Source organism: Oryctolagus cuniculus, chromosome 1, assembly GCF_051225735.1.
Source record: "Oryctolagus cuniculus isolate XC-2025 breed Fujian yellow rabbit chromosome 1, ASM5122573v1, whole genome shotgun sequence".
Lineage (NCBI taxonomy): Eukaryota > Metazoa > Chordata > Mammalia > Lagomorpha > Leporidae > Oryctolagus > Oryctolagus cuniculus.
In genome coordinates this window covers 124,499,835-124,525,992 of record NC_142867.1, presented here as the reverse complement: position 1 = coordinate 124,525,992, position 26,158 = coordinate 124,499,835, and positions in this window count along the sequence as shown.

The following is a 26,158-nucleotide window of genomic DNA, read 5'->3' as shown; positions in this document are numbered from 1 at the left end:
CTAGCACACCCCGCCTGTCTCTTAGTTTCCTCCCCTGTAAAATAAAAACTTGGGACCAGGATTCTAGCTCACCTCTGAAGGTCCTCCCAGCTGTGGTTTTCTGATAAAGAATGTCCAATCCTTCTTAGTATCTCGATTTTTTTTTCACAGTCTTTTGTCTGGTTCCTTGGATGAGTGATACATGTTGGAATTTTTTAAAAATATATATTTATTTATTTGAAAGTCAGAGTTACACAGAGAGGCAGAGAGAGAGAGAGAGAGATCTTCCATCCACTGGTTCACTCCCCAAATGGCCACAATGGTCAGAACTGTGCCGATCTGAAGCCAGGAGTTTCTTCTAGGTCTCCCACATGGGTGCAGGGGCCCAAGGACTTGGGCCATCTTCTACTGCCTTCCCAGGCCATAGCAGAGAGCTGGATCGGAAGTGGAGCAGCCGGGTCTCGAACCGGCGGCCCTGTGGGATGCCGGCGCTTCAGGGCAGGGCATTAACCCGCTGCACCACAGTGCCTGCCCCGTGTTATAACTTTCAAATAAGGTACATCAGGATCTCACCCAGCCTGGGCCCCATCGGAATAAGCTGTAATAAAGGCCACGAGGGGGATTTGCAGCTTTCTCCCGGCTGGCTGAATCATTCCGCAGAATCAGGTTCTGCTGGCTAAGGAAACAGTGATAATGTGGCATGGAATCCGTCTTCATTATCTTCCTTAGCCTGAGGGCTGCCGGCTACAACCACAGCTCAATACCAGTGTCCTCACGACAAGATTTTAATTATGGTTTTAAATTTGTTTACTTGCGAGAGAAGAAAGAAAACACCTATTTGTTGGTTTACTCCACAAATGCTCTCAATGGCTTGGGCCAAAGCTGAGATCCAGGAGCAAGCAATTCAACGCAGGTCTTCTATGTGCGTGGCAAGGACCGGATTACTGGAGTGTCACCTTCTGCCTCCCTGCGTCTGCACTGAGCAGGACGCTAGAGCCAAGGAACTAGAGCTGAGAATGAAACCCAGGCACTCTGATGTGGGACATGGGTTCTTTAGCCTCTAGGCCAAACACTATACTCACAGCAAGAGTATAAATAATAAATAAATTATATAATAATATAATAAAGTATAAATAATAAAGCAACAGCAGACTAAGCCACTGTCTGCCTCCTATAGGAGGGCTGGTTTGAGTCCCTGCTGATCTGCTTCTGCTCCAGCTCCCAGTAAATGCACCTGGGAAAGCATCAGAAGGTTCCGCGGGCCCCTGTCACCCTTGTGGGAAACCCAGATGAAGCTCCTGGCTCCTGGCTTTGGCCTGGCCCAGCCTTGGCTGTTGTGGTCATCTGGGGAGTGAACCAGCGGGTGGAAAGATCTCTCTCTCCCTCTCTCTGTAACTCTGCCTTTCAAATAAATAAGTAAATCTTTTTGAAAAAAAGTAGTTTAATAAAGTTCCAGAATGTTATTCTTGATAGACCAGCTAAAGACCAAGTCGAGATTACGGGTACCCAAGGATATCAGCAGTCACTTCCTGTTGGGGTTTCTGGAAACAGGATTATTTCTATAGTGATCCGCTCCAGTTAGACCCGTGAAGATGATGGGGAGCATTAAGAACCAAACACACCTTTATCCAGAAAGTTAAAAACAAATAAGTGGACTATCACAGTGACAAAATTTTCCTGCTGTATGACTGTTACAATAATGTAATAAATGGGGCCGGCGCCTTGGCATAGCGGGTAAAGCTGCCACCTGCCATGCCGGCATCCCATATGGGCACCAGTTCGAGTCCTGGCTGCTCCTCTTCTGATCCAGCTCTCTGCTATGGCCTGGGAAAGCAGTAGAAGACGGCCCAAGTCCTTGGGCCCCCGCACCTGAGTGGGAGACCCGGAAGAAGCTCTTGGCTTCTGGCTTTGGATCGGCTCAGTTCTAACTTTTGAGGCCAGTTGGGGAGTGAACCATTGGATGGAAGACCTCTCTCTCTCTCTCTCTCTCTCTCTCTCTTTCTCTCTTCCTCTCCTTCTCTCTCTGTGCAACTCTGACTTTCAAATAAATGAATAAATCTTAAAAAAAAAGTAATAAACCCATCCTTATTCCCTAACTTGATACTACACACTCACATACACACCCTATTAGAGGCTTCTTTAGTCCATCATTTCAAGCAACATTGTATAGGCATTAGTAAATGTGCTGTGTGAGGAAAGCAACGGAATAGAACAAGGATTTCTGTGCCAAATGCCTATCTGTCTGCTGAGTCATGTGCCCTACCCTTTCCTCTCTATGCAGTACAATAACTGTCATTCATTGGGTGCCTAAGAGATGCCAGGCACTGGGCTGAGAGTGTCAATGCACAGGTCTCTCAGTCAGCTCTCAAGGGAGATTGGCACTGCTGTATATGAATATGTGAGGGAGCTGAGGGTTAGAGATCGCTAAGCACCCACAGGCACGAAGTCAACCCAGACCTCTGTGGGCCTGCGGCCAAGAGTGCAGCCATTCTGAATGGCAGCCGTCCTCATAGCTGTGCAGTCCTCCAGTGTCCCAATCCATTACACTGGCTTGACTGACTACAGATGGCTGGGATTGCCCTGGACTTGTCTTCCGTAGTCTCTCAGAACTGAGCAAGAAACTTCAGCCAAGGTTCTTCGAGGCCACTCAAAAAATAACATTCGATTCCTTTCCTGATGTGGGGGCAAGGATAACTTCCCAACATGAATCCTACCGATGCCCACTTCCCTGCCTGGTCCCCAGAATGAAATGGAAAAAGAGCACTGCATATCTAGGGTGGGATGAGAAACTGGGCCCACGCCAGCAAGTTCAAATACCTTCCACCCGCCGGCCTGCCCGGTCAGAGTGCTGGGAAGCGATAAGAGAAGGCGTGGCTGGGAGGGGCAGCTGAATCATCTTCACCAAATGTTCTTTTGTCTGCAGCATGAATGTGGCCATTAATGCAGAGTGCCTTCCCCTGGCTGAGAACAATGGCGCTGGGCTGAGCCTCCCGCCCCCTTTCAGGCATCTCCTTTTGGCCATCTGACCAGCCCCATCACTGAGGCTCAGGCTGTTGACCGTGGATCAGCAACCGTCACCCAGGCCAGCCCAGAGGATGGATCTGGTCCACAGCCTGTGGCCATCTACAATGCTCAGAACTAACCTTTGATGAAGAAGCCAAAAAAAAAAAAAAAAAAAAAAGATGGATTCACGCCCCAAGAAGGCAGCATCTGCTGGCACAGACCTCTTAGGTGTCCCCAGGTTTGCACATTGAGCCCTTGCCTGGACAGGATGGTGTCAGATTGAGATTTAAAGCCACAGGAGGGCCGGCGCCACGGCTCACTAGGCTAATCCTCCGCCTGCAGCGCCTGCACACCGGGTTCTAGTCCCGGTCAGGTTCTAGTCCCGGTTGGGGCGCCGGATTCTGTCCCGGTTGCCCCTCTTCCAGGCCAGCTCTGCTGTGGCCCGGGAGTGCAGTGGAGGATGGCCCAAGTGCTTGGGCCCTGCACCCCATGGGAGACCAGGAGAAGCACCTGGCTCCTGCCATCGGATCAGCGCGGTGCGCCTGCCGCAGCAGCCATTGGAGGGTGAACCGGTGGAAAAGGAAGACCTTTCTCTCTCTCTCTCTCTCTCTCTCTCCCTCCCTCCCTCCCTCCCTCCCTCTCTTTCTCTGCCTTTCAAATAAACAAATCTTTAAAAAAAATTTTAAAAAGATTGGAGCATCTGTGAAATGACAAGTGCTTAAAAAACAAAACCAGAAACCTTTATTATGGAGGAGGCACTACAAAGGCTGACCAGTTCTCCCCACCAATCCCGGCCCTACACCTCCGGGCCTGGGTCCTCTGACACGGTGACCTCTCACGGGGGAATCCAGCGTGTCGGAATATTTCCAGCACAGGGATGCAGCGTTAAGATGGGTGAGGAAGCAAACGCACACCCCTTCTCTGAGTTATTTCTGAATGAGGCCAGAGAGGCTGTGCGTTTTTTCTGCCGGGGAAGAGTTCAATCTTCTCCACACGTATGGGGTGGGCTTTTCCTCCACCCACCTCTGGCTGATTGACAGGAGCTCCGTGCTACCGTCACTCATCCCCTCGTAGGCACTGTCACCTTCTGAGAACACCATCGACTCGTTGGGCCTGTGGTGGGGGCAGTTCCCAGTGTTGTAGGAAGCACATTCGGGCGGACTCTGCCCCAGGAGCTTGGCAGGGCGCAAAGGGCCTCTTCCGGCCTCTCTCCTCTCTCTCTCCATCCACTGCGCCCCTCTGGGCCACGTGCCGTGTGGTGTCTGTGCCGCAGCCGGGCCGCCCGCCCGTCACTCACGGACTCTGCTCTCCCCGGTTGTCGTGTGCCGGGCCTTGACCACTGGGCACCAGTAACATGCCCTCCCCAGCTGTGGTGACCACTGACAAGTCCTTTTTAAAAAATATTACTTCTACAAAGGAGATCACCATTTTTTAAAAAGATTTATTGGTTTATTTGACAGGCAGAGTTACAGAGAGAGGAAGGGAGAGAGAGACTGAGAGAGAGAGAGATTGTTCATCTGCTGGTTCACTCCCCAGATGGCCACAACAGCCAGGGCTGGGCTAGGCCATAGCCAGGAGTTTCCTCCAGGTCTCCCATGTGGGTGCAAGGGCCCCACCATTTGGGTCACCCTCCACTGTTTTCCCAGGTGAATTAGCCGGAAGCTGGATCGGAAGTGGAGAAGCTGGGACTCGAACCAGCTGTGGTTTAACCTGTCAGCCCTGACCAATGATTACATATATATATATATATATATGCCTGATTAAGTCCAAAGAAGCATTTCTAACAAGAATAAAAAAATTCTAATAGGAAGGAAAAACATCTTAAGTCATAGTTGCTATAATATGAATATTTGTGTCTCCCCAGACTTCACACACTGAAACTCCCTCCTACATGGAGAGAGGGTGGGGCCTTTGGGAGGCCGTGAGGATGGAGCTGTCATGAATGGGGCTGCCCCTCCCCCCACACAGAAGGCCTCATCTGAGAGGCTGAGAGTGAACTCCCACCAGAATCCAATCTGCAGGGGCCTAGGGCTCAGGCTCATGGCCTCTAGAACTCTGAGAGACCAATGCTGTTGCTGCTGTATCACCAAGTCTAAGGGGCTTCGCTGTAACAGCCCAGGTGGACTAAGACAATATTTTAGACCCAAACCACACAGCCCATCAGTGACAGCCCCAAGACAGGAATGAAGGCCTCTTGTCCTCAGTCCAATATCTTTTTCTTTTTTTTTTTAATATTTGTTAATTTATTTGCAAGTCAGAGTTACACAGAGAAGAGAGGCAGAGAGAGAGAGGTCTTCCATCTGCTGGTTCACTCCCCAATTGGTCGCAACAGCCAGAGCTGCGCCGATCTGAAGGCAGGAGCCAGGAGCTTCTTCCGGGTCTCCCATGTGGGTGCAGGGGCCCAAGGACTTGGGCCATCTTCTACTGCTTTCCCAGGCCATAGCAGAGAGCTGAATTGGAAGTGGAGCAGCTGGGTCTCGAATTGGCGCCCATCTGGGATGCCGGTGCTCCAGGCCAGGGTGTTAACCCACTGTGCTGCAGCACCAGCCCCCCAGTATCTTTTTCCTTGTGGCTCCAGTCTCCTGTGGGCGAACACTGGATGTCCTTTAAACGCTGCCATCTGCTTGGGGCTCTGCTGGAAGCCCACCCACATTGCCACTCCTACCCCCAGCAAAGAGGACCAAGAATTTCTACAAACGCATGCTGCTCCCAGAGTCGAGGACTTCCCCTTCTTCCTTCTCAGGGCGATGGAGGAGAAGCCTGCCAGCAGGCCTGCGCCCTGCAACAGGACAAGAGGCCAGGTCCTGGCCGGGCTGTGGAGCCGGAGGCCCCTTCCCTAGGAAGGTGTGAGTCAGGAGCCACGCTGGGACCAGGCAGAAGCGCAAGCTCTCACCTGGGCAAACAGAAAGGCAAGGGTGAGTGGGAGGCAGAGAGGCCTTGGCTGTTGGAGCGTAACTCAGAGAGAGGGAAGAGGCCCGAAGACCTCAGGGTGGTGCCGAGGAGTCAGCTAAGGTCGGGGCTTGAACCCTGCAGCTCCCCTGTGGCTGTAGCTGGGATTAGGCCTTGCCCTGGATGTGCTGCGATCATGAAAACCTCAACCAGGATTTTTTGGTGGCTCAAAGGAAAATGAGAGTAAGGGGCTGGGGACCTGACCCTGTGTGGGAGCCTCGTGGAGCCCTGGAAAGATGAGGCTTACCCTAGAAAGTTCTGTGGTCCCAGTGACGGAGGGAGGAGATGGCTCATTGTTGAAAGCCATGGGAACCAGCAGAGTGGAAAGTTTGTAGATTTTTGCAAACAATTCTAAAATCTAGTCCCAGCTCCACCATTTGTTTGCCATGTGGCCTCAGCTTCCTTATTTAAATATAGGGATAAAAATAAACGCTTTGAAGGGATATTGGAGGACAAAATGAAATAATGTGCAAAAAAACACTTGGCTCCTAGCAGGTGCCCCTACAATATCTGTTCTTTCTTTTAAGGCTTGAAGATCCCACTTCTCAGTGTTCTGTTTAAAAACAGCTTTTCAAACAATGGAGCCCTTTGTAAAATTGTCAGGAGTTTTCCCTTAGAAACTGGGGTTTGCAGGATGCAATCGGATATCATTTTCATAACTGCATGAGCTGTGTGGTCCCACTGATCAGGAAGAATATGGAAAGAAGATAGAATTCCAACCATGTCACAGGTCACTAGAGCTAGAAGGAAAAGAAATTAATATGTCCTAGACACAAGAAAGCAGGAGGAAGTCAAGGCAGGCAGCTGTCTGAGTGGGAGACACAACTCCGTGACCAACATGGACTAGCACTGAGAGATATAAACAAAGGTGATGCCCTTTATTCCTTTTTTTTTTTAAAGATTTTTTTTTTAATTTATTTGAAAGAGTTACAGAGAGAGACAGAGACAGAGAGAGAGAGGTCTTCCATTCCCCGTTTGGTTCACTCCCCAGATGGCCGCAACAGCCAGAGCTGCACCGATCCAAAGCCAGGAGCCAGGAGCTTCTTCTGGTTTTCCCACCAGGGTGCAGGGGCCCAAAGACTTGGACCATCTTCTACTACTTTCCCAGGCCATCGCAGAGAGCTGCATCAGAAGAAGAGCAGCTGGGACTAGAATCGGCACCCATGTAGGATGCCAGTGCTTCAGGCCAAGTTGGTTTTTTTTTGTTTGTTTGTTTGTTTTTTTGACAGGCAGAGTGGACAGTGAGAGAGAGAGAGACAGAAAGAAAGGTCTTCCTTTGCCGTTGGTTCACCCTCCAATGGCCGCCACGGCCGGCACATCACGCTGATCCCAAGGCAGGAGCCAGGTGCTTCTCCTGGTCTCCCATGGGGTGCAGGGCCCAAGCACTTGGGCCATCCTCCACTGGACTCCCTGGCCACAGCAGAGAGCTGGCCTGGAAGAGGGGCAACCAGGACAGAATCCGGTGCCCCGACCAGGACTAGAACCCGGGGTGCCGGCGCCACAAGGCGGAGGATTAGCCTAGTGAGCCACGGCACTGGCCCTCAGGCCAAGGTTTTAACCCGCTGCACCACTGCACCGCCCCAGTGCCCTTAATTCTTAACACCTTGTACAGTGCATGCAGGCCCTAACAAACAGGACAGGAACCACAGTAGTGCCAGGGTTTACTGCCCTGTATTCAAGACTGACTGTTCAAGACCTCATGAAGTGCCCAGTGTGGCTGATGAGAATCAAGTCCCAGCTCACATCTCCGGATGTCCTGGTTATGTCCCCGAGGCAGGAGATGAGGATTAAGTATCTTTTGACTCGGGAATGGTTCTTGTTTTTTATTTGAAAGGCAGAGTGACAGAGAAAAAGAGGGGTAGGGAGAAAGAGAGAGAGAGGGAGATCTTCAACTCCCCAAATGGCTACAACGGCCTGGGCTTGGCCAGGCCAAAGCCAGGAACTTGGAACTCCATCCTGATCTCCCACATGGGTGGCAGGGGCCCAAGTACTTGAGCCATCAGCTGCTGCTTCCTCAGATGCATTAGCAGGGAGCTGGATTGGAAGTGGGGCAGCTGGGACTCGAACTAGCACTCATATGGGATGCCTGTGAGACAGTGGCTAAATGCACTGCCTCACAACACCAACCTCCCTGGAAAAGTTTAAAATTAATATAGAAGGCCGGCGCCGCGGCTCACTAGGCTAATCCTCCACCTAGCGGCGCCGGCAACCGGGTTCTAGTCCCGGTTGGGGCGCCAGATTCTTTCCCGGTTGCCCCTCTTCCAGGCCAGCTCTCTGCTGTGGCCAGGGAGTGCAGTGGAGGATGGCCCAAGTGCTTGGGCCCTGCACCCATGGGAGACCAGGAGAAGCACCTGGCTCCTGCCTTCAGATCAGCACGGTGCGCCATCCGCAGCACACCAGCCGCGGCGGCCATTGGAGGGTGAACCGGTGGAAAAGGAAGACCTTTCTCTGTCTCTCTCTCTCACTATCCACTCTGCCTGTCAAAAAAATAAATAAAATTAAATTAATATAGAAATGCTTAAGAGGACCAAATTTAGACTGCTAATATTTGTGCATTAAGAAAAAAAAATCTGTGCCTATTTGGTAGTTTCAGTATTTGTAAGACTCAACAGAACTTTGAGTGTAATAAAATGTATCTGCAGGGAAATTTACTGTGAAATGTATGATTGAGCAATTGATTTAGATTTGTATATTTAAGTGTAATCTTACTAAGTTTATATATAGTATTGGGACAGTTAAGCGCACTTAATCACCATACATGCAAGTTTATGTTATGGGTTCCTGAAGAAGTTAGGAAGGCTTATTTTTGTTAGGATAGTGGAGGACCTCAAAATAAAATACTCAATTTGTAAATGCAATCTTAAAAGTTGGGGCTGTTTAAGCCTACGGAAGGACCCAATTGTCAACAAACCCCCACAGACGTTATTGCAGGCAGACATTTGGCCCAGCAGTTAAGACAACAGTTAACATTCCAAAATCCCACATTGAAGTTCCCACTGGGTTCAAGTCCCGATCAAGTCCAGCTTTCTGATAAGGCAGACCCTGGAAGGCAGCCTCCCACATGGACGCCTGGATTGAGTTCCTAGTCCCTGGCTTCTGCCTCCCAGCCCCAGCAGTCACAGTGCTGGGTAGTGAACCAACGGCATCCAATGGGCTTGCTCTCTCTCTTACTCTCTCTCTTTCTCTTTCCATTCCTTGCCTCAAAAAAAAAAAAAAAATGAAAAAAATAATTGCCAGTCATTGCTAAACTTACTAAGATTTTTCAATTGAATTTTAAAGTATAATTTTAATAAACATAAATGTTCCTTTTTTTTAAAACAAAGAAGCTTATAAATAATATTCTATACAAAATATGCTCCTATGAGCCAAAACCCCTCCAGCTGGATAAAAAAAAGTGAAGTTTTAAGAAAAAAAATTCCAGCAAATATAGCAGAATACTCCAGTTGCAACAAGGGCTGGAGCCAGATCCAGCTTGCTGGTCTACTTCTAGGTTTCTCTCAATCCCCGGCGACTGCAAATCCCACCACCACTGCCACCCCTTCCCATCCACAGCTGGCTCACTGTCTACCCAGTGGGGAGACAAACTGAGCAGCCCCAGAGTACACTGGAGGGAAGATATACCAGTAAAGAAAGGTCATCAGCTTTGAGTTTGTACAGCCTTAGGGGTTTGAATTGTGATCTACAACATGCTTTGAAAAGGTGCGTAGATGCAGTGAGGTTCAGTTTCCTCTTCTGTAAAGTAGGAATTGTTTTAAATGCCTACTTTGGGAGTTATTAAGAAAAATGTAGGTAATCATGTATTTTTCTCAACTCTCACACCTAGCCACAGGGTCCACATCCGGCTGTGCTCAAGACACAACGACGCCCGACAACAGCCAGGGATGACTGTGCTTACAATTAGTGCCCAACCGATGGCAGCTGCACCTGCAACCCATACTGGGATGAAGGAGATTGGCACGGCTGTTGACAGCAGGAAGATCTGAGTCTACATGCAAAAGTAGAGAGGGGCAGGGCTCTGAGCCTTTTTTCTTCTTTAAAACGAGGAAAATGACTGCTATAGAGAGTGGCTGAGGGGCTGTGTGCAGACACCCTTGGTGCAGCGCCTGGCATACGTAGATCCTCGCCATGTCGTGTGGTGCACCTGCAGAAGGCATGTCCTTCTTGGCTCTACCCCTCCATACAAGGACTGAAGAGTACGGGGCCAACCCCGGTGGACAAGTGTCTTGTCAGTCTCTGGCGATGGGGAAGATTTCTGCTGGACGGGACGCCTGGCATTCCCTACTTCACCCTGGCCCCGAGTGACCCTGAGGAGCCAGTAACTCGTCTGGAACAGATAAAGCACCATCTGGTTCTGTTCAAAGTTGCTCTCCGTTCCACCTCTCAGAAGTTTGTGTAAAATGCTGCAGCAACACCTGCCCACTGCCAGCCCCAGCTCCTTTTCTCTTCTTTGAACATTTCCTGGTGGAGACTTTGGCCTGTGACCCTCTAGTGTGTTGTTCATGTCTCTAGACACCTGTGCAACTGTTCACCCACCAAGCTGAAGGGCCTACCCTTGGCCTAAAGATGAGAGACTGCAAGGAGCGGAGGGAAGGCCGGCCAGTCCAGAACTCGCTCTGAACCTCAGCAAGATACTCTTGGTATCAGCAGGATACTTTCCCTCAAGCATCCTCCATTGGACAGCTGCCATTCCTGGGCACAAGCTTCTCACTGCGCAACCAAATTTCGAACCCTGAGACTCAAAATTCCTTTGTACCACAAATGCCTTGCCCTTCTCCTGTGGGTGAGACCAAGACTCCCCAAAAATTTTTATAAACTTCATGAAACTACTTGGGTTGGGGCTACCCTTACGCTTTCCACCCCTTCCTCTCCTCTTTTTCCCCTTATGCACAAAATGAGTGATGCAATCATTTCCCCAAAAAGGCTGCCTTGAGATGGGAGATGTCTAAGCAAGGACATTATCCCTCTGTCCAGAGAGATACTGCGTATTTGCTTTGCTATCCACAGGCATCCACCTTTCTGGTGGCCGTGCCTGGAATTCTCCTAAGGAATAGCCCAAGTCCACCCAGCTGACAGCGTGGGCCTAGCCAAGCAGACCTCCAAACTCCCTGGTCCAGCCAAGCACGTGCACGGAACACAACCACAGGCAACGAGACGAATACCCGCTCCTTCTCCAGCAGACTGAAACCTTGGAGGATGAGGCTGAAACTGGAGGCAGGCACCCCGACACCATGCAGAGGGCAGAAAAGCTGAGTAGGAGACAGAATTGATCCCAGTGAATGACACATGGCCTGAAGTCATAACCACTCAAACCCCCTCTCCATGCCTTAAATTTTGTGACACAAAATAATCCCTCTTGGTTAGGCCAATGGAAAGTTAGCTTTTATTACTCACAACCCAAAATGCCCTACCTTCTGCTGGTCTATACCTATTCACCCAGCAGCGTGCTATAGAGAGCTCATGAGAGCCAATTATTGAAAGGGCAGGAATGACATGGGCCACACGGTAAGAGCATTCATTATTAATAATTAGATGACATAAACGTACACCCAACTAGATTATGTTAAAGACAAAGGCTATGGGGGCCTGAGCTGTGGTGTAGCAGGTAAAGCCACCACCTGTAGTGCCGGCATCCCATATGGGTGCCAGTTCAAGTTCCAGCTGTTCCATTTCTGTCCCAGCTCTCTGCTGTGGCCTGGAAAAGCAGAAGATGGCCCAAGTCCTTGGGTCCCTGCCCTCATGTGGGAGACCTGGAAAAAGCTCCTGGCTCCTGGCTTCAGATCAGCGCAGCTCCAGCTGTTGCAACCACCTGGGGAGAATGGAAGACCTCTCTCTCTCTCTCTCTCTCTCTCTCTCTGTGTGTGTGTGTAACTCTGTCGAATAAATAAATAAATCTTAAAAAAGAAAAAAAGACAAAGGCTATGCATACTCGAAACTCATTCCTTTCTAATTATTTTACAATGATTTGTGCTTTGAGGTTATTTGCATCTGTTATCTCTGCCTGGTGGGAATACTGCCTCATGATGAGCTACTGCCCATCTCCCCCCGACTCCGCTTTCAGTGGTGTCGTGTAGCCATCCTAAGATTGGTGAGGATGGGGCTAATTACACTATAGCGTAAACGGCAAACATTGCAATTTTAAGGTCTGAAGGACTGGCTTGTCAATTGCCTAGATTAAAGAAATTGATGGGGAAAGCATTAATATGCAGATTAAATTTAAAGGACCATGATGTCTGTGGCCATTACATCGTAGCCAACACAAAAGCTGGAGAAGCTATTCTTCCAGTATTTGAAGATTGCTGTTTGATGGAGCAAAGAACGTGAGTGATGCCGTCACTGTCTGGCACCACTGTGCTAATCCTGAGAACTAAAGACGAGCAGGATGCAAGGGAGCTCAGGGAAATTTGTCCAAAGCCAAGTATCATGCAAAGCTATGGCAGCAAACCACATGGCTTCCACCATCAAGAAGTGTACAGTTCCGTTGTACAGACACGGCCGGTCCAGACAAAATACAGAAGAGCACCTAACAAGATCTCTAAGTCAAGGAAAGCAAATATTAGTTATGCCACCTCTTCTTGTGCACAAGTGTGTGAAGAAGCACCAGCATCCTGCCCTAAGCCAGGCTGTGGCCCCAAGACAGCACCTTCCCCCTCCCCTCCCACCCATCCCACCCCTTCACCCCCACCCCCCATCATTGCTGTGTTCTTGGTGAACATCAAGACAGGAGAGAACAGACAATGGGCCGGCCCAGCTGGACAATCAGTGCAGCATCAGCTGGAGCTTCTAAGGCTTTGTAAGAAAATGGGGTACGGTCAGCTTCGGTTTCACATCTGTGGATTCAACTCTCCTCAGAGCAGAGATATTCAAGAAACACTTTTCAGCTGCATGTACATTTTCTTCTCATCATTCCTAATAATACAGTATTAACAACCAGTTTGCGTATTATGAGCAATCTGGAGATGATATAAAGTGTATGGAAGGGGCGGGTGCCGTGAGGAAGTGGGTAAAGCTGCCCCCTGCAGTGCCAGCATCTCGTATGGGCGCCGGTTCTAATCCTGGCTGCTCCACTTCCAATCCAGCTCTCTGCTATGGCCTGGGAAAGCAGTGGAAGATGGCCTAAATCCTTGGGCCCCTGCACTCGCATGGGAGTACCCAGAGGAAGCCCTTGCTCCTGGCTTTGGATTGGTGCAGCTTCACCCATTGCAGCCACTGGGGCCAGTTGGGGAGTGAACCAGCGGATGGAAGACCCCTCTCTCTCTCTCTCTGTGTGTGTGTGTGTGTGTCTCTCCTCTCTGTGTGTAACTCCAACATTCAAATGAATGAATAAATCTTTAAAAAAAAAAAAAGAAGAAGAAGAAGAAGAAGTGTATGGGAGAATGTGCACAGGTTGCATGCAAATTCGGAATTTTATTTAAGGGATTTGAGTATTCACAGATTTGGGTATTCCGAGGTCTCAGAACTGAGACAAATGTATATACACACAATGGACTACTACTCAGCCTCTACAAAGAAGGAAATCCTGCCATTTTCATTTTTTAAGGATTTATTTATTTATTTGAAAGGCAGAGAGACAGAGAGAGGGATAGACACAGAGAGAGAGACAGAGAGAGGGATAGACACACAGAGAGAGATCGTCCATCTGCTGGTTCACTCCCCAGTTGTCTGCAGCAACAATGGCTGGGCCAGGCCAAAGCCATGAGCCTGGAACTCCACATGGGTGTCAGCATAGGTGGCAGGAGTCCAAGTACATGGGCCATTGCTCACTGCCTCCTGGAAGCTGGCTCAGAAGCAGAGGCGGGACCTTATCCCAGGCACTCCAATATAGGATGGGGTGTTCCAAGCAGAGGCTTACCTTGCCAACCCCTTGCCATTTTCAGCACGGATGAACCTAGCGGACAGCGTGCTAAGTGAACTAAGTCAGCACTTGCTAAGGGACGAGGGAGGGGACAGGAAGAAGTGATGCTGGGGCAGTTGGGGGTACAACGTCTCTCTTACACAGGATAGAAGACAGGCAGAGCTGTTGCATGACCCAGCAAATATCATGAAAAGCTCAGCTTTTCACCACTGCAATGAAACACCAGGGGCTATTAATTAAGGAAAGAGGTTCATTTCACTCACAGTTCTGGAAGTTCACAGGCAAGGTGCCAGCACCTGCTCTGTTCTGGTGAGGACCCTCTGGGCTGTGACACTTCACGCCATGTGGCAATGGGCCTATGGAAGCAAGTGTGGGACAGAACCAGCACATCTCAACACAGGAGATCAGCCCGTGTGGGGCCAGGATCAGACTGGTAAAGCAGCCCTCTTGAGAGAGATATCGAAGAGCCCCGTGAGAGACACCGCACTCCCTTTCAGGGGCACCTCCCTGGTTGATCTGCGTCCCTCCCACGAAGCCTCATCTCTCAAAGCTTCTGCACACCTCTCGACACCACCAGCCCCAGGTCCAAGCTCCCAGCAGCAAACCTTGGGAGACCGTGTAACCATATCCCAACCACAGCAGCGCCGTGGCTAACGACGCAGTTTCACACTGCATCACACTGCACTGGGCAACGTCTTCAGAGGGCAGATCTTGCATTACCAAGCACAAAAACCAAAAAACCCACAGAGCTTTGCTTAAGCACCTCGGTTGAGGTGATGCTATTACAGCCGTGTGCACTGATCCAAACTCAAATTACGTACATTAAATGTGTGCAATTTTTTGAACGTCAATTGCACCTCAATAGGGTGAAAATAATTTTTAAATTTCATGGTAAAAAATCAAAAAATAAAATAGAAGGCTTCATTTAAAAATATTTAAGAAAAGGCCCTGAAGGCTCAATTAGGAGTTTATAAGAAATGCAAAACACCCACTTCCCACCTCCATCTACTGAATTAGGAGCTCCGGGACCCCTGGAAGCTGTGTCCTCCCAGGCTTCCTGGTGGACTCTGATATACACTGGCAGGGGAGGGCCCCTGGACTCTCCCTTCTTCTTCCCCAGCTGTGTTCTTTCCCAGGCACTTGAGTTGATCTCTAACGCGCTGTGCGGTAGGCAGGCAAGCAGCAGCATTTATCGGCTTTCCGTGGGTGAGAAGAGAAATCCAGACACCGCAGGCCTCACCCAGGGCCACACTGCTGATGTGCCACGGAGCCTGGCTGCAGCCCGGTGTCTGGGAGCCAGGACTGTGCTGTTTCCATCAGAGTCAGAGAGAATGGTGATGGCACGGGGCCCACCAGCCCCCAGCCTCCTGACTTCCTCTCTCCCCTTCCCCTGGACTTGGCCAGCCTCCTGACAACAAGCTGTGTAGAAAAGGCTTGTGAGGCCGATGACAGCTGCCTGCAAGAGCGGGCGTCACGTGGGTTTGGTGCCGAGCTGCCACTGCACTCCCTGCGACAGTGGAAACACTCAGCCCGCGTTCAGTCCAGGCCTGGAAAGTTGAACACAGCACAGGCAGCATGACTCGGCCAGGCTCCGCGATCGCAAACACTAGGCTCATCCGATGCCACAGCCCCGCGCTGGCTGATGGCAGGAATGTAGAAACACAGCCTCCCATGACCCCGAGGAACACAGTCACAGGAGTCGGGCCAGGAGCCAGCTCCCGGTGCCAAGCCCTCTCAGGCAGACATGGCCAGAGTTCAGAGAAGTATCTCCAGGCCCTGAGCAGTCAGTCCGAGGTAGGAGAAAGAGCCTGGGCTTTGGAGGCACAGGGACGTGGGTTTGTAATCAGTGCCCCCACTGTGGGCCTTGCAAGCGAGGTCATATCCTTGTCCTTCTCTGAAACTCTATTTCCCCATCTATAAAATGGGATGACACCTGCGGTGGAGCAGGTGTCACATGATAGCACAGGCAGGTGTCCTGGCAGAGCCCTCGGCCTTGGAGTTGCTCAGTATTGCTTATTTCCTTCCTTCTCTCTTTCCTGTGGGGCCCTCCTTCTCCGAGAGCCTAGGAAGGGAGAGCCAAAATGACTAAGGAAAATGACTATTTGAGGGCAGAGGACAACTTCTAAAAGTGGCCTCTGATATTGGGTCATACCTTATACGCTTTATGTTGACACTGTACTTGGGGGCTGTCGGCTCCCTGAGTGTCTTAGCCAGCATCCAGCACTCGCCACACACAGTGCTGAGCTGCCCTGGAACTTACGGAATATTGGACATGAAGCACTGAGCAGGAATTGTCCAAAATCTGCCCATTAATCTTAAGCCGATCAGCACTGCTCACTTATCAGTGACTCTGGCAAGCCCACAGACTGAACCTGGCCCTCTGCCCACTTTTTTTTAAATTATTTATTTATTTGAAAGGCAGAGTGATGGTGGGGGGGGGAGACAGAATGAGAGATCTTCCATTTATCTGCTGCTTCACTCCTCAAATGGCTGCAATGGACAGGGCTGGGCCAGGCTGAAGCCAGGAGAGGGGAACTCCAACCAAGACTCCTGTGTGGGTGGCAGGGCCCCAAGAACATGGGCCATCATTGCCTTTCTGGGAGCATTAGCAGGGAGCTGGATGGGAAGTGGAGCAGCCGGGACTCGATCCGGCACTCCGATATGGAATGACAGAAATGTTGGATGCCTCTGGCTCAGGACAGAGCAAGACCCAGGTCCAGCACCTCTCTCTCTCTCCCTCTCTTTATCTCTCTCTCTCTCTCTCACCCAAGTCCCCTTCCCCGCTCTGCCTCTCAAATGGAGAGCCCCCTCTTGTGTGGCAAGAGGTTTTGAAACTTGGCCACACAATCCCCAGAGCCAGGGCACCCGAAGGCAAGGGACAACCAAGAGCAATTGTAGCAGCTGATTTGGTGACTCCTTTAAGCAGTATAAAGAACAAGGATTATTTATGCCCAACCAGGAGCATGAGGATCCGACATAGGATACAGAGTTCATAAGCTGTTCAGTAATGAATACAGCTTCTACCAGGCAAAGAGCATTCTCTCGTCTCAGACTCACCCCCAGTTCAGGGAGGGCTCCATGCACCGTGCAATCCAGGGAGGTCTGATCAGATATGCAACGCAGGCACTTCGTACTAAGCTAAGATTCAGGCCTGCCTGACAGCATCTTGGGAGCTGGCTATAAGCCTCCTTTGTCCAAACCCCAGAGGTACCCACACGGTGCTTTCCCACGGTGGTCCCTCAGAAACTCACACAGCACTTGGAACAAGCACCAGCCAAGCTCATGTTTGGTCAAGAATGTCGCCTTCCACCCCCACCCCCACCCCACAAGTGAACTTCATTGCTGCCCTTGCAGTGTTGGGAACAAGTGTTTGCCAAATGAAAAAAAAGGCAAATCAAAACACCCAACGTACTTCTTCCCTGGGCTACCCGTTCCTGGCTTGATCTATATCACTTACGTAAGGGTGGTGTTATTTATTAGAATGGGCACAGGGAGTTCCAGGAAAGGCCTGGAGAGCCAGCCTGGCGTTGGGTCCCCATGAGTCCAACAGAGACACAAGGGAGACAGCAGCCTTGAGTGGGGTCAGGAGCGGCTTCTGATCCCAATCCCCAGAGCCAGGCCACACCCCGCCCACAGACACGGACACGTAACTGTATGGACCTCAATGCAGAGGGGCTTTGAGACAAGGAAGAAGTAGGCTCTTGGGGTCTCCAAACCCCTGGAAGGTCAGTCTGAAAAACCCATCTTTGGGGGGAAAACGGTGATTCTTTCAACACACAGTCCTGGCTCTACTGCTGGCAGCGTGCACATCCCCCAACTCCAGCACCTGCAAAGCCCCAAACCCCAAATCCTTTGCTTTGCTTCTGTTGACTTCTCTAAGGTTTTGAAACTTGGCCACTTGTGGGGAGCTGAGGTCTGCATGCTTGTTGGTTCCCATTTTGCCCTTCTGGAAGCTGGCCCCGCCCCGCCCCCAGGGTGATGCCCCGCCCCGCCCCAGGGTGATGTGATGTCTGGAGCTACCTCCCAGCCTCTTTGTGATTCCCCAGCAGCGAAGTCAGATTCTGGCTGGGCTCTGTAGCCTGCAACTTCCCCTGACACGTGCTCCTAGTTGTCCCAACAGCACTGCGGAAAGAAGCCCAGGCCCTTACCAACGGCCCACGGGCAGCCTTCCTCAGCCCGCCCTGTTCCTCTCCGTTTCTCCAGTTCCTGAGCCCTCTCTCCTCTACATCTTATCATATCGTGTCTCCTGTTATCATCAGGGACAGATAAAAGGTCCAGCAGGGTTGGTGTTTTGGCTTAGCAGCCCCCCATCAGAATGCATGTGTCAATACCTGGCCCCCGCTCCTGATTCCAGCTTCCCTCTCCTGTAGCCACTGGAGAGCAGCAAAGTTGGCTCAGGTGACGGGGTTCCCACCACCCATGTGGGACACTTGCACTGAGTTCCCTGGCGCTGGTCTGGCCCAGCCCTGGCTGTTTCAAGCATTTGAGGAGTAAACCAGCAGATATGAGTGTGTGCTTGCTCACTCACTTGCACGCTCTCTCGCCCTCTCAAATTTAAATCCCAACGTCATTGCACCAACAACAATGAAAGCTCTTTTGTCGTTTTTTGATCAACAGAAAATATTCCAGGCACTGTTTTCAAAAAACAGATCAAGTCCTGTCTCCAGTGGAATTTCCATTCTAGTGGCAGGTCACTGCCTGGATCGGTCAACAATAAGCAAATAGAGAAATCGATAAATAAAATAAATAATACACTAGGGGCCAACGCTATGGCATAGCAGGTAAACTTGCCGCCTGCAGTGCTGGCATCCCATAGGGGCGCCTGTTCGAGTCTGGGCTGCTCCACTTCCACTCCAGATCTCTGCTAGGGCCTGGGAAAGCAATGGAGGATGGCCCAAGTCCCTGGGCCTCTGCACACACATGGGAGACTGGGAGGAAGCTCCTGGCTCCTGGTTTCGGATTGGCACAGCTCTGGCCATTGCAGTCATTTGGGGAGTGAACCAGAGGATGGAAGACCTCTCTCTCTCTCCCTCTCTCTCTGCCTCTGTATCTCTGCCTTTCAAATAAATAAATCTTCTTAAAAAAAATTGCCGGCGCCGTGGCTCAGTAGGCTAATCCTCCACCTTGCGGCACCGGCACAGCGGGTTCTAGTCCCGGTCAGGGCGCCGGATTCTGTCCCGGTTGCCCCTCTTCCAGGCCAGCTCTCTGCTGTGGCCCGGGAGTGCAGTGGAGGATGGCCCAAGTGCTTGGGCCCTGCACCCGCATGGGAGACCAGGAGAAGCACCTGGCTCCTGCCATCGGATCAGTGCAGTGCACCGGCCACGGCGGCCATTGGAGGGTGAACCAACGGCAAAGGAAGACCTTTCTCTCTGTCTCTCTCTCTCACTGTCCACTCTGCCTACCAAATAATAATAATAATAATAATAATACACTGAGAAGCAGCGCAGTGTGCCGGGGACTTGGCTAGGCCTTTTCTGAGCCTTGGTGGAAGCTGTCACTTGCTGTCTTCAGATTGATCAAAATTTTCACTCTTCAGCCACAGACTCGGATGCACTGAGTTAGGTGATCCATGATCTCTGCTTCTAGCAACCAACGCTTACATGGAGACACCAGTAGTCCTCCCCCCTGAGGCTTACACAGGGCAGGAAATCTGTGTCAAGTGCTGAGTGCCCCCTCTGGGACCCAATCAAACCAAATAAAGGCAACTAGAACAACACGGGGAGGGGTGGGGCCCCACTGGCCAAGACCAGCTCGTTGGCTCTGTCCAGGTTTGGTGCTCTGTTCCAGCAGCCCAGAGTCTTATGAGCAATTGACCCCTGAACTGAGAAACTGCTCCAAAGAGCTTAGCTGAAAGTAACGTGACGAAAGTGACATGAGCAATAGATGACAGAGTCGGCAGAGGAATTCAGACTTGCCTGGAAGCAAGCGGGCATTTCTCATTTTCTCCACTGGGGCTTCTCTTCTCCCGTGAACAGGAAGTGATCAACGCGCCTGCGTGCCAGTAGATGAACCCATCAGTCTTCTCCTAAGGCAGAAACCCCCAGGTGCGTTCTACGGCGTCTCAGAAGCCTCCCCGGTGGGTCTGAGCTCTGGCTACCCCAGATGAATAACACGTTCCTGTCTCTTCCCTTCGGCTTCTATCTCCCAACAGTCATTGGAATCATTCCCTAAACAATTATCTCCACAAACCCTGCCTACTGGGCTCTGTGTTTTTGGAAGGACCATGGATGACATGGTCACACTCTACGTCTTTCAGAGCCTTCCAACCTGACATTGTTGATAGGGGTGTGTGTGTGCGCGTGTCTGCATGTGTGTGTGTCGTGTGTGTGTGTGTGTGTGTGTGTGTGTAGTTAGCCATATCTCTTTTCTTTAGTTCTCCTTCAAGACAGGAAGTCTGCATTCTCAGAAATAGCTTATCCTGGGGCCGGCACTGTGGTGTAGCAGTACAGCCGCCGCCTGCAGTACCAGTATCCCATATGGGCACCGATTCAAGTCCCAGCTGCTCCACTTCTGATCCAGCTCTCTGCTATGGCCTGGGAAAGCGGTAGAAGATGGCCCAAGTCCTTGGGCCCCTGCAACTGTGTGGGAGACCTGGAAGAAGCTCCTGACTCCTGGCTTTGGATTGGTGCAGCTCTAGCCATTGTGGCCATTTGGGGAGTGAACCAGCGGATGGAGGACCTCTCTCTCTCTCTCTGCCTCTCCTTCTCTCTGTGTGTAATTCTGACTTTCAAGTAAATAAATAAGTAAATCTTTAAAAAAAAAAAAAAGGGGAAGAAATAGCTTATCATGCAGGTTTCCTCCCAAGGATCCCCTGGAGTGCTCTTTCAGTGGAGGTTTGGATTCAGCTTGGCCAAGCCAATCATCACTGTTTCTGTTCAAAGGTACATCAGAAAGGCCATAGAACAACTGACTTAAAGGATATTTATTTTCGCCGGTGCCGCGGCTCACTAGGCTAATCCTCCGCCTAGCGGCGCCGGCACACCGGGTTCTAGTCCCGGTCGGGGCGCCGGATTCTGTCCCGGTTGCCCCTCTTCCAGGCCAGCCCTCTGCTGTGGCCCGGGAGTGCAGTGGAGGATGGCCCAGGTGCTTGGGCCCTGCACCCCATGGGAGACCAGGAAAAGCACCTGGCTCCTGGCTCCTGCCATCGGATCAGCGCGGTGCGCTGGCCGCAGCGCGCCGGCCGCGGCGGCCATTGGAGGGTGAACCAACGGCAAAGGAAGACCTTTCTCTCTGTCTCTCTCTCTCACTGTCCACTCTGCCTGTCCAAAACACACACACACACACACACACACACACACAAAGGATATTTATTTTCGTATTAAAATTTTCTTGGAAACCTACCCATGGTTTTTCATGACACAAATTTTCCACGCACCTTTTGAAGAACCATCATATATGTAATCCAAATCCAGAAATCACATTACTTGCTACAGAAATTGTCTTTGATCCTAAATGTTTACAATACATCTTCCAAATGTCATGGGCCACTGGAGGCGGGGAGGGGGTGAGACAAGATCTTGAATTCTTTCCAGCCAGAAAACCATCATCTGGAAGGCTACAAACAACTTCTGGATTTTAGGGTACAGACCGCCTTCAGCTCCAGAACACAGCACCAGGGTGAACCCCTCAGTGATGCTGAGACAATAGCACCTACCGCTGTCCCTCTGCCATCATGTGGGTAGTGCCTAGCGTCGGGCTGAGACGTTAAACACCTTTTGGGCACATCAGTTGGGTATAACCAGCAGAATCGCTGACTTACAACATTAGACTTCTTTTCTTCTTCCATCAGCTTCTTTAAGGGTACCCAAAAGTGGCTTGAGGAGGAAAGCCTAATAAAACTCCAAACTCCTTGAAGGCAGTAGAATAGACACTCGGGCTATTACTACTGGGACATGAATGACTGCTGAAACCTGGGGATGGATCAATTAGCCTTGATTCCCAGTCCCCTTTGTACCTCTTCCCTCAGCCCCATTCTTCCCCCTTCCTCATGAGGCCAAGAGAAGTCAAGGATCCACTAACTTGGCCCTGTGTCTTGGGCTTTATAGGTAGTTAGTGCCTATTGATGAATAGCTGGAAGAGACCCACCCCCATGACAACAAGTACAAGGTCATACCTGTACTGAGACTGGGATCAAAGGAGTGTTTTCAAGCCATGGCGTACCTTGCAGGTCAGCGTTTCTTGAGGATGTGGTTCCCAGGAATGCACTTTGGGAAACACTGCCTAACTACCAGCCAGATTTCTCTTTGCTGCTAACCTGTGCTCTCTTCCTGGATACCACATGGCTCTCAACAGAGATGTGCTCACTCCACTCGGGAAGCTCTCATTCAAGGTAAATCATGAGATGGTCCCAAACACCCTCCTTACCTGTGGGGAACAACTGAGACTAGACTAAGTTACTGGAATTAAGACTTATTCTATGCATCTGCTCTCCCACAATATGGCACTGGGAGAGGAGTAAACAGCTCTGCGCAGCTGCCTCCAGTTCGACCAATAAACTGCAGGAGCTGATCCTGCTCCTGATTGGAGGAGAGCAGCGTGCTCGGCGTGTGGATAGCAGAGTTGGGATTGGTGGAAGAGGACTATAAAGGAGGAGAGAGACAACATGCACCGGGAACACCTGAGGAACATCTGAGAGCCCCCGAGAGAGCCGCCGGCGGTGTGCCACTCCTCCGCGGAAGCAGGGAAAGCGGCAGGGGGAGCCGCCCCTCCACGGAGGTGGAGGGGCCGGCAGCTAACCCGGGATGGCGTCGTTCCTCCGCGAGTGAGGGAACAACGGCAGCAAACCCGGGAAGAGCCGAGCAGACAAAAGAACAGCGCAGGGTTTAGTGTCGTTCCTCCGTGAATGGGGGAGCGACACTTACCTCTGATTCTTTTTTTTTAATTTATTTTTGGGCTGGCGCCATGGCACAGCAGGTTAAGCCTCTGTCTACAGTGCTGCCATCCTATATGGACACAGTTGGAGTCCCAGCTGCTCCATTTCCCATCCAGCTCCCTGCAAATGCGTCTGGAAAGCAATGGAAGATATCCCAAAGTCTTAGGCCCTGCACCCATGTGGGAGGCCTAGAAGAAGCTCCTGGCTCCTGTCCTTGGCCTGGCCCAACCCCAGGCTCTGCAGCCATTTGGGGAGTAAAACAGTGGATGGAAGACCTCTATCTCTCCTCCTCTGCCTGTAACACTGTCCACAAAAAATTTTTTTGAAAATAAAAAAATATGAAACAAACTGAAACAAAAGTCTAACAAGTAGCATTACACTAAGCACCTGAGGGCCCGTTTTCTGCTGCCTCTCCAAGCACATTCCCAGGGAGCTAGATGGAAAGTGGAACAGCCAGGACTCCAGCTAGAGCTTAACACCAGGCTTCCAAGAAGTGCTCAGCCTGGATCCTCTCAGAAATCGTAGTTACTTTCCAAGAGTCTTACAGTTCCCCTCAATTTTTAAGCCATAACCTGTAAAACAAGACCTTGCTACTTACCTAACATCATTCATCAAAAACCATGCATTAGGTACTTCTTACATGCAAAGCATTATAGGGAGAATTAATTAAACAACATAGATTCTGCCTTAAGAAATATCTAGGGGCTGGTGCTGTGGTGCAGAGGGGTAAAGCCCCAGCCTGCAGCATCGGCATCCCATATGGGCGCCGGTTCGAGTCCTGGCTGCTCCTCTTCTGATGCAGCTCTCTGCTATGGCCTAGGAAAGCAGTAGAAGATAGTCCAAGTCCCTGGGCCCCTGCACCTATGTGGGAGACCTGGAAGAAGCTCTTGGCTCCTGGCTTCAGATCAGCTCAGCTCTGGCCATTGCAACCATTTGGAGAGTGAACTAGTGGATAGAAGATCTCTCTCTCGATCTCTCTCTCTCTCAGGCTCTACCCCTCTCTGTAATTCTTTCAAATAAATAAAATAAATCATTTTTTTAAAAAAAGAAATATCTACCTTGATGGGAACTACAACTTGAAATTGATGGACTTGGGATGAAGTAAACTTGACTCTAAATCCTGAGTTCAAATATTTCAGCTAAAAAAACTACTTTTGTTTTCTTGGGTTGGTAACTTAGCCTGTGAGTTACTGTATCTGTAAAATGAGGTTGACGATACCTACTTTTTTCCATCTTTGTCACTGGACTGAATATGATGAAGCAGGCAATAATATCTAGCACAGTGTAGATATGAGCACTAGACGTAGTAATAGCATTCACAGAAGAGAGCCCTGTAGGATCTACACAGCAACTTTACCCTGAGGTAGACCTTGCCTTTACAGAAACCTGCCAAAATCATGGAGTCTGAGCTTGCCCTGGGGGCGATGTTTTCACTTGTATCCTCTCTAGCTCCTTCGTTTGCTTAGCAAAGGCAGTAGTAAACCAAAGAGGAAGTCTCCCTAGCCAAGCTGGCCAGGGCTGTCTCTCCAGTCCTCAGGCCTGGTCCAGCCCCTGTGGTCTGGCCTGGTTCACATAGGTATTTCCACAGATGTGCACACTATTAGTGGGGCATTTTTCATCATTATCTACTTCTGACAAACTCAGGCTCAGGGAGAAAAAAAAAAAAGCACCTTGGCCAAGGTCACCCTGGTAATATGCAGCAAAACTGAGATAACTATTCCACAAGGCCAGATAACACATAAATCACAAGATAAAAGGTGTTAGGCTAGGCAGTATTGCACTTTTCCGGGGAAGAGTAGAATGGAATGGAGAAGAAGGCACCAGTGCTAGAGGTAATGGTGGCATGTGTGCCCTACAGTTCAGATGCTGGAAACTTAATCCCCAGGGCAATGGTGATGAGAAATGAGGCTTTAAGAGGTGGGGAGGTCATGAGGGCTCTGCCCTGAGGAATGAAATAAGGTCATTGTCACAGGCCTGGGTTCATTATCACAGGAGTGGGTTCCTTCCTCCTCTACCCCCTCCCCCGCCCCTGCCTGCTTCTCCCTCTCCCAGGATGGTAGAGGCTGAGAGGTGAGTGGCTGCAAGCTATGCTTTAGAGGTGGGTGGACGGTCATGGTGGGGGGGGGGGTGAGATAGGGATTTATAGTTGGCTAGAAGTTGAATTCTAATTTCCTAGGGCTCAGGGACACCTGCATCCCCAGTGCCCCCCACCCCCACACTTGGCATAGAGTAAGCGATTGTTAAATATTTACAGAGAATGGGAATGAATGACAATGAACGAAGATGCAATCTAGCCCAGTCCTGAGTGCTGCCCACGGTCACATTTGATCAAATGACAGCACTAATCTGGAATCAGGTGGCTGGGACCTTTGGTTTTTGTGCCTTTTAGTGGTCCAGGTTTTTAACTCTTTGAAGGCAGGGAGTGTGTACACATAAACTAAAGCTCTTAGCTGGCAGTGGAAAATTAGACCCCAGATGGATATCTGTGCACAACTGCGCACATTTCCTAGATGTGCATGTGATTCCTTTGGGGGATAAGGGGGAGGTCACTGGGGAAAAATTAACAGATTCCACAGGATTCGCAAGCCCAAAAGTGTCACCTTCACTGATTCATTGTCTTGGTCTAGCTTGTGCTGCTCTAACAGACTGAGACTGGGTAATTTATAAAGAACACGGATTTTTTTTTTCCTTACATTTCTGAGAACTGGGAAGTCCAAGGTCAAGGGGCTTGCATCTAGTGAGGTCTCCTTGCTGCATCACTCCATGGTGAGAGATGCGAGGACCAGAGAGCACTGGGAGGGTTCTGAGGCACATGAGTCACTGCATAAACCCCAAGCCAGCTGATTCCATTCCCCTAGCAGAAGCCTGGTGAGGCAGCCCAGGTGCCACCTGTTGTGTCATCCCTTCCCGGAGCCTTGCCTGCTAGAGGAGTGAGACAGAATTGCGCCTTGGGTGCAAAGTAGGTGGTGGGGCTGGAGGGGGCGGCACAGAGGCTTACAAAGAGCAGACTGCAGTGATGGAACACAACATGGGCGTTCAGAGAAACTGCGAGGTATGAAAAATCGCATTCTGAGCTGAACTGTTTCAACGGGAGGAGAGTTAGAAGCTAGAGAGCTTGAATGTCCCAATAGCAAAGTTGTACTTGCTGCAGGAATGGTAATAATAAAAGTGCTTTTTAAAAGATGTATTCATTTATTTATTTGGAAGTCAGAAAGAGAGAGAGAGAGAGAGAGAGAGAGAGAGAGAAAGTGAGATATCTTCCATCCATTTGTTCACTCCCCAAATGGCTGCAATGGCTAGGGCAAGGCTAGGCCAGAGCCAGGAGCCAGGAGCTTCCTCCGTGTCTCCCATGTGGGTGCAGGGGTCCAAGCACTTGGGCCATCCTCCACTGCTTTCCCAGGTGCATTAACAGGGAGCTGGATGGGAAGAGGAGCAGCCGGGTCTTGGGATGCTGGTACTACAGGTAGAGACTTACCCTTCTATGCCTCAGCACCTGCCCCTAA